The sequence below is a fragment of the Lichenostomus cassidix genome, chromosome 1Aa, assembly GCF_008360975.1.
Source record: "Lichenostomus cassidix isolate B80296 chromosome 1Aa, HeHo_3.0, whole genome shotgun sequence".
NCBI lineage: Eukaryota > Metazoa > Chordata > Aves > Passeriformes > Meliphagidae > Lichenostomus > Lichenostomus cassidix.
The window spans coordinates 27,192,656-27,201,135 of record NC_139480.1 but is presented as its reverse complement, the minus strand read 5'-3'; positions in this window follow the sequence as shown (position 1 = coordinate 27,201,135).

The window sequence follows — 8,480 nt, the reverse complement described above, 5'->3', positions numbered from 1 at the left end:
CTGGCCTCTGCTGTGCAGGTTCTGCTGCCAGCAAATGCTGGGGCTCTTCAGGGGCAGGGAAAACCTGGATGTTGGAATTAATAAAAGAATCTAATAAAATGCTACACAATACCCTTTTTAAATGTGGATAGCATTTTTGATCTACAAATTCTCATTTCAGAAAGTTGTAATTCTTTGGTCGTGAGATTCGGATGCAAGAGGGAGGAGTCAGCAGCCTGTGGAGCTGCACTGGGAAATTACAAAGCAGTCAGCAGACATCCTGGCACACACATGTTCTTCTGAAGGTAGCAGCTGCTCTAGTCTGATTAGCAGCCATGAAAGTGGTTGGTTGTAAGCCAGATTGATAAATAAAATAACTCTTTCAATTACAAATCTGCCTTTAGTTGTTAGAATGAAAATGTATTCAATAAACTCTTGTTATTTTCCAGTCTTTCAGCATGTGTGTTAGACTAAAACAAGAGTAAGACCCCCTAATGCAAAAAAATGATACCTCAATGTACTGGCATTTTTTTAGGAACGATGAAACAAACAAATAAATTAGTTCAAACTGTAAAATGAGATCAGAGTTACTTCGGTTCAAGCAGTCAAAAGTGATCTTCATTTCCCCTCAGTTCTAAAAAATATTGCTGGCTGTCAGCAGTGTCCAAAACTGTTTTGATTTTTTCAAAGCTGGGCTGCTGAGCAGCATGTTTGATTCTTAAATCAGAATTAACGTGTTTCTAGATACAGTGGTTTTATAGGACTCTCTAGGTTACCTATAGGAGCCGCAAAAGCCGAGCATGCTAAAGAATGGCTCCCCTAATCTTTGGCACACAAAGGATTTTGTGAAGGGATAACACTCACTTCAAAGATAAGCAAGTTGCTGCAAAAATTAAATCCCATTCAGTATGATGACAGCTGGGGAAACCAAGTAAGAAGATTAGTTGAAAATGTAGTGGTCATAAGTATTAGCAAGTCAGCAACTCCTAACTGATCCTGGAAAACATTTTGAGATGGTGCAGAAAATAACAGGGTATTCCCTAGGTACTCTTCCTCATGGTATAAACTTCACACTTAAATGGCAATGGTAAAGAATGGAGGAAAACACTAGAAAATAAATGAAACTTTACAGAAAGGGCCAAGATATCTGCAAGGCAATTTGTTCTCAGTGAAAATTCAACCCAAAGAGACCATATAATTAGTGTCCACTGAAACACCATCTCCTAGGGGTCTGCAAATTGTTAAAAGCTAAATCCTAGCCACATCAACCTGGTACAGATCTCTTAGACTGCTGGAGGTGGTAAGCTGCTCTCCACTCCTCATGCTTGAATATTACCATGCTGTGTTGATGAGCTTGGCAGCTGCTCACTTGGATGTCATGGTGTGCTGCTGGTGTGATGTCTGAGGGGAGCTGCTCAAGCAGAAAAGCTCTTTGTGTGGAAAATACTGTCTGTCTGCAGCCTACCAGACTGTGTAAGGGCAGCTCAGGCTGTCAAATGAGACAGTTTGCATATTGTAGTAGCCATGCTGCTAAAAGCTGAGGTTTCCTTTAAAATCAAATGCTCAAAATTATCAATAGGTGTGTGGGTGTGTGACCCAGTGAAACAACTGGAATGGCATATGGGAAATAAGAGCATTTATCAATGACAAGATGTTTCTTTCTCTATCATTTAAGTTCTGTGATATGTTTCAGTCATTCTTGGTCAAACGCTGTGCCAATTAGTTCAACTTCCCTGGAGAAAGAATCTGACACTTTTTCTTCCCCTGAGAACATGTTTTCACACTTTTAATCAGAATATGCTGAGACTGCCTCAAATTACAGGAGTATGTCAAAATCCATAAAAAAGGTTTTTCTGGTTTTATATTTCTTGGTGGTTTTACCTGTAAGGAAACAAACTTAAACCTGTACAGAAATATATATCCAGGTATAAATGACTGGTGAGATTTTGGTGATTGACTTCTGAGACTGATTTCAGATACTGTCCAACAAAAGCAATGTTTAGAAGCAACTGTCAGCCCTGGGGGATGCTATCAGAAGTAGGAATGACCCTGTTTATTCCAAAGAATATAAACTAATATCCAGGCCCCTTTTTACTCTCCCATTGGTATTTCTCATTAGGATCAGCAGCACAATCTGAAAACAAAGCAGGGCTTAGTGTGGGAGGATTATGCTGTTCCACTGCCACTGATTCAAATGGATGTTCCTGGATTTCCCTTAATCATGCCGAGATGTCTCCAATGCCATTTTAACTTCAAAGCCTGCAAGAGACTCTGCTGCCCCCTTGTTTTCCAGCATTTTGCCTACTTTTCTTGCTAAATATGGCAATTAGAAAGTTGATAAAGGATTTGTAGGCATTTTTGCTATTTGTCAGCAAAAATAAACTGTTAGCACCAAAGTATTTGCTCTAATTCTGAGAAGGTGTGCCAAAGAATAGAGCACATTTTCTCTTTGCATTTTCCCAAAACTGCAGAAGGTATAGTACAGTGCATTGTCTCCTTAGATTCTGATGTTTTGCATCATGATGGTTCTTTTCCCATTCAGCAGAAGCAGAACTCTGCATGCCATCTTAAAATCAAAATGGCATTTTTGCAGCCTCAGAGTAGTACAGTTGGGACAGGGATGGGAATCACTGTCATTCTTGTTCCATCATTTTTTTTTTCCCTTGACGACAAATTCTCATCAGTAGCAAAGCCAATGGAAATAACAATAATAATAGTAATAATAATAATAACAACAATAATGTCATTTAAAAGGCTTCCACCATAAAATAATGACTGACTTGTCTATAGACTCTTGTGTGAACACAAACACATCTTTGTGCCAATATTATATTCAGAAATTATAACTGGGAACACTTACCTTTTGTTTCAGAGTGTTTGTTGGTGGACAAGAGAGTGTTTCAGAGTGGTGCTGTGGGCCATGCCAGTAGCAGGACCCTTGTCCTCTCCCTGCTCCCGGCAGGAAGCTGCCCAGCTTGGAGAATCCTGTTGCATCAGGGCTGCAGTGCTGGGAGGGGAAGGGCTGCTGTGAGAGGCAATCACAGTAATGACCTCCAGGGCCCTGCCAGAATCAACATTTCTGGGATTTTGTGGTTTTGTGATTTGTGCCTGGATATTTAATTGAGTCTAGAGTCTGGAAGATGTAAAGTCTTTTCTCAGCTTTCCTAAGGCCATTCACCTCCCTGTAGTGTTTTAGATCTATACAAGAGGGGTGGTAAAATCATCTTTTATGTTTTAGTTGATTCTTCTATTAGATTCATTACTGGGTGTGTTTGCAGGGTCCATCTGCCCTGAGCCATGTTCCCTTCATAACAGCAATGGAAATTAAGCCAGTGGGCAGTCATGCTGCAGTTGTGATGGGTCATGGGAGATGGAATGTGGGTCAAAATTTGACATTTTGTGTTAGTTTGGCTCTCACTCTCCTTTAAACCACTTTAAAAGTATTTTTATAGCATGTTTTATAGTCCCTTCAGGATCATGAGTTAGTTCCTCTTCTCTTACATTTTTCATATTAGGTTTATGTTTAGGCTCAAATGTAAAACAAATATTTTCAGTTACAAAGCTTTTAATCAGTTTTAAGATCATTGTTTCCTTTTGCATCAAATATTTAGGACAGAAACATAATATGCATGGCATTAAATAATCTGAATAGTTGTTACTAATGATTACATTTAGAAGAACAATATTGACCACTTAAGTGTTTTGAATAAAGACAAAGTGCTATGCCAAAGGCATGTTGTACATGTGATTTGGCGGAGCTGCTCTAAAAGTAAGCAGTTAGCAATAAAGGAATAATGTAGCTTGCAAATGGTACAAGGCATGTGGGTCATCTTTGCCAGGATTCCTGTTCTTATAGAGCTGCATTTTGCTTATGGTATTTGTGGTAAGTTACTGGTTTCATGTTTCGAATGACTCAAATGTTTTCACTCTGGAAGGGCATTCTTGCATTTCTTCCTTTGGAAGCTATTTTACAGTGACTTTTTTGATATCAGATGTGACACTAAACTTGACAGAGAGCAAATATTTGTTCTTCATTGGGCTCCAAAGCCCTTTGTAACAAGCAGGGATCCAAGCTGGCTGGGAGGCAGCTCTGGGGTATCCTGACTTCATCGTGAATTTTGTTTTGCACAGGCACTGGTATAATTGAGGGAGAAGAAAGAATAGCATTTTTCAGAGCAAGTACTGAGTATACTGAGGCCAGTTCTTTTGTTATTTCAACAAATATAATTTCATGAGTGTAGTGCTTGAGTGCTTTGTTATCACACCATGTCAGGTGACAAAGGCATCAACTCTCTCTTTCAGCATTCATAGAATCTTCCCAGCCCTGAGTCTGTATAAATTGTCTCCTCTTAGGTTAAATAAACCTCCTCTTAGCAGCTATTGCTGTCCCTTTGAGGGGCTGGATGTGAGGAAGAGGTGTGCCTGGGGTGGCTGCTGTGGCTCTAGGCCACTGGCACAGACTGTCAGCCTTGGCACACCTCTCCCTGCCTCTGGCCAAGCATCTTGGATTTGCAGAGAATAAAAAAGATTAGTGGCATGGTTTATAAAGGCAGCCTGATGTGTAACACCTACACACCTTTAAAATGCAACCTTTAGTCTTTAGCTTCTTCTTCAGAAATCTAAATACTTGAGGAAAGTGCAAAGCTATATTTATTTGGAATTACCTAAATCTTGCCCTGAGAAAGGGGGCTGGGGGAAAGTGCAGTGAATATTTGTAGTCTTTGATTTGCATAAGGGACATGTTAGAAGGCCATCCATTAGGAACTTCAGTGATAAGTGTCTTACATCTGGCTAGGTCTCTGGTGAGTCTCTTCACACTGTTTGTGGGCTCTAACACAGGGCTGCCTGCCTGACCTCGGTTCAGGTAATTTCATTCAGAACAGAAATGGACTTTTGCTGTAAAGGACAGGAAATGGTCTGTGTGGAGAACAAAGAATATCAGGATTGATTTAATTTTTTTAAATTCATAACTCTACCTTTCTTTATAGCCTTTACTCATACCTCTCGAAAATCATAAACCTTTTGGGAAGAAATCAAAATGAGCAGTCACTTAATGCTCTTAACGTCCCTGCAGCTCTGAAATGTTATTTGCTTCTGCATTTTCTCTGGAGAGCTTCAGAAACATGGCTGTTAGGCAGGTGTCAGCATTCATTTTAAATTGTCCATTCCCAACTGCAGTTTTTCAGGAATATAAATTGTTTCTGTTTCCAAATCCATCAATTTCCTTATTAGAAAGCAGTAAGAGGTATTTCCCAGAAGGTCATTAATCCTGTCAAAAGTTGATGCAACATAAAATACTGATTCAAACATTGCAGTGTTAGGGACTCTCTTGAAAGGAAAGGAAGGATATATTATTCTGTCATATAACATGTCATTACTGCTTCATGTTGTATTGTTAAAAAATTGTTGTAGAAACAATAAAATGCAGTTTTACAATGAATGTTGGGAACCAAGAATGTGTCGGTTTTCATGCTTAGAGGGAGAAAATTGTAATGTATCTGGAACTTGTTCTGGTGATATTATTAAAATATTTTCTTGGTTTTGAAGGCAATTACAGTATCTTGAGAGTTTTTGGGGTGTGCATGTGTGTATGAGAGAGCAAAAGTCATCTGCCTCTGCATGAGTTACCATCACTTCAGCATTGTGTTCATATCAATGCATGACACTCACAGCATTACTTCACCTGCAATTAAACTTATGTTAAAAGCTCATCCTTTTAATTGTTCTTAGGCATACTTATTTAAAACCCAAAGCAAACCTTTCATTTCTAGCTAAAGCATCCTTTGGGAAGATTACAATATTTCTTTAACTGTAATTTTTTTTTTCTTGTGGTAACTACAAAATTAAACAAACCTGCAGGTGTTTAGAACAGGCAGTTTTCACAGTAACTCCCAAAAGCTTTCCAGCTTTTATGTCTCTTATGCCAGGGATTAGATCACTGATTTCCACTGTTATATTATCAGTGCAGCTGTTGATGGAGAAGGGAAATATGCCAAATTTAAAAAATCTATATTTGTCAAAGAAACAGATCAAACAATTAGAAAAGATCCATAGTTGTGTTTTAATACTGTACTCTTTGCCTTTTTTTCTTTCATTTCCATATATTTTCTGCTATCAACAATGAGGGAGCTGGAGCTTCAGACCCCCACAGTGACAGATTATTACAAGCAAAATGCTTTCAGACATACTGAAGAGTTAATTTTCAATGAAGTAGGTTAAAAAGCTATACTACTCACTGAAAAAGACAACACCTAACATAGTTACATTAGCTGGTGGAAGATAATTCACCTTCCCAGGCAGGGTGCAGTCAAAGGAAGCTGAGGATTTGAGTGCAAGAAGCATATCCACACCCTACAATTTTAACGAGTGAGCTTGTGGTAAGACAAAGAGAGGTAAGCTGTAAGCAATTCCTGTTACTAGCAGCAGGCACCTGGCAGCCTGATGATGGATTGTTCAACAGGAATTTGAGTTCTTGAAGCCCTGAAATGAGATTGGCTTAAAAAGTAAACAAAAAAAACAAATAAAGGTAAGCAAAGAATGTCTGCAATCCCTCAGTACACACCAAAATCCATTGATTGATAAAGCTGCAAATTCATGTCTGATTTTAAATACAGAATAAAATGTATTGAAATCTCACAAAATGGATACTTGAAGAAACAAATTTATGGTTTTAATGTGAAAGATGTAAAATACAATTTCATTTGGATTTATGATGTGATATCATTATGGTGATTTATATGTTTAAAAGCCGTGAAATTAGTAATCTTAAATGAAACTGTGGCTGAGGTCATGTTGCTGTAGCAAGTCTCAGGTAAGTGCCAGTGTCTAATATATTTTAAAGTAAAAATTGAATTGGGATTTGTTATTGCTTCTAATTAATGTCCAAAAATGAAACATAATTTTGTGCTCATTATCTGTATTTTTTTTCCCTTGCAGGATTTTCTACCCCAGTAAGTCTCAGGGCCTTGGATTATTGGTGCCTCTTTCACTACATTAAGGGGGAGGAAATAAAAGGATATAAGCCAGCATCAGTCTGGTTTTGCTTCTTCGTCAAGTCCCTGCTGGAGGTCTGATCTGTGATTCAGCTCAAAGCAGATGTCCTCTGAGCCAGCCAAACCTTGAATATGTGCTCTCCTCACAGTGGGAAAACGCAGTGTTTCTGCACCAGGTGGGAAGCTGAGCTTGCTGGGAGAGAGTCCCCCCACTTCTTAAGGGACTACAGAGATAACTGGATCACAGAGAGGGGCTGCTGCACTGCTAGGGAGGTGTGGATGCCTTTCTACAGATGTTGGTTGGGGCTCTGGCTTAAAAAGAGTCTGCTGTTGTACTCACCCTTATCTCGTGGCAGCAGAACATTTACCATTTCCTGAAAACACCCTGTCAGTCTGCTGGAGCCAGCCCTGGGGAGGTTAATTCAGTTGTGAGAGTATTCATAGTCTGTCAGTGGGCACTGAGGCAATATGGGGCTGTCACTCCATGTTATGGTTTAACCCCAGCCAGAAGCTAAGTACCATGAAGCTGCTTGCTGACTCCCTCAACTCCCTGCAGGATGGTAGAGATAATTGGGAAAAAAAAAAAAGGTAAAACCTGTGGGTTGAGATAAGAACAGTTTAATATTTGAAATAAAATGAAATATAAAAATAATAATTATTGTATTTAAAACGGAGAGGAAAAAAAGGAGAGAGAGAGAGAGAGAGAGAGAGAAATAAACCCTAAGAAAGGCAAGTGAGGTACAATCCAACTCCTCACCACCTGCTGACTGATGCCCAGCCCATCACTGAGCAGTGATCCACAGCTCCTGGCCAGCTCCCCCCCAGTTTATGAAGTGGACATGATATTCTACAGTATGGAATATCCCTTTGGCCAGTTTGGATCAGCTGTCCCAGCCATGCTCCCTCCCAGCTTCTTGTGCAACTCCTCCCTGGCAGAGCATGGGAAACTGGAAAGTCCTTGACTCGGGCTAAACTCTACTCAGCAGCCACTATAACATCACTGTGTTATCAACATTATTCTCATAATGAATCAAAAACCCACAGCACTGCACCAGCTGTTAAGAAGAAAATTAACTCTAGTCCAGCCAACAAGAAGAACACTCTCTAACTGCCCTCCAGCCAGAGCCAGCTTTAAATGGTACAGCATTTCTCACCACATAAAATACTGAATATAGAGCTTTGATGTAAGTTTAATAACAGCAGCTGCTAAGTGTAAGATCTAAAGAGCTTTGTATATTTTGCATGCTGTGAAACTCTCTCTCTCATGTCTTTATTATCTCCAAACAGTAGCTATTCTTGTTGTCATTGAGAGATCCTAAAGCCTAGTGGCTTCATAGTCTGTTGACTTGGAACGAAGGTCAGACTGCTGGTATTTGTGATCTATAATGTGTTTACCCAAGCAGATGTGGCTGAAAAAGACCTCTTCATGGTATTTGCTGCCACTCCAGAGAGAAGCTACATCAGCGACGAGTTTGTTTTCGGTCCCGAGGGGCTGTAAGAGGTCAACAT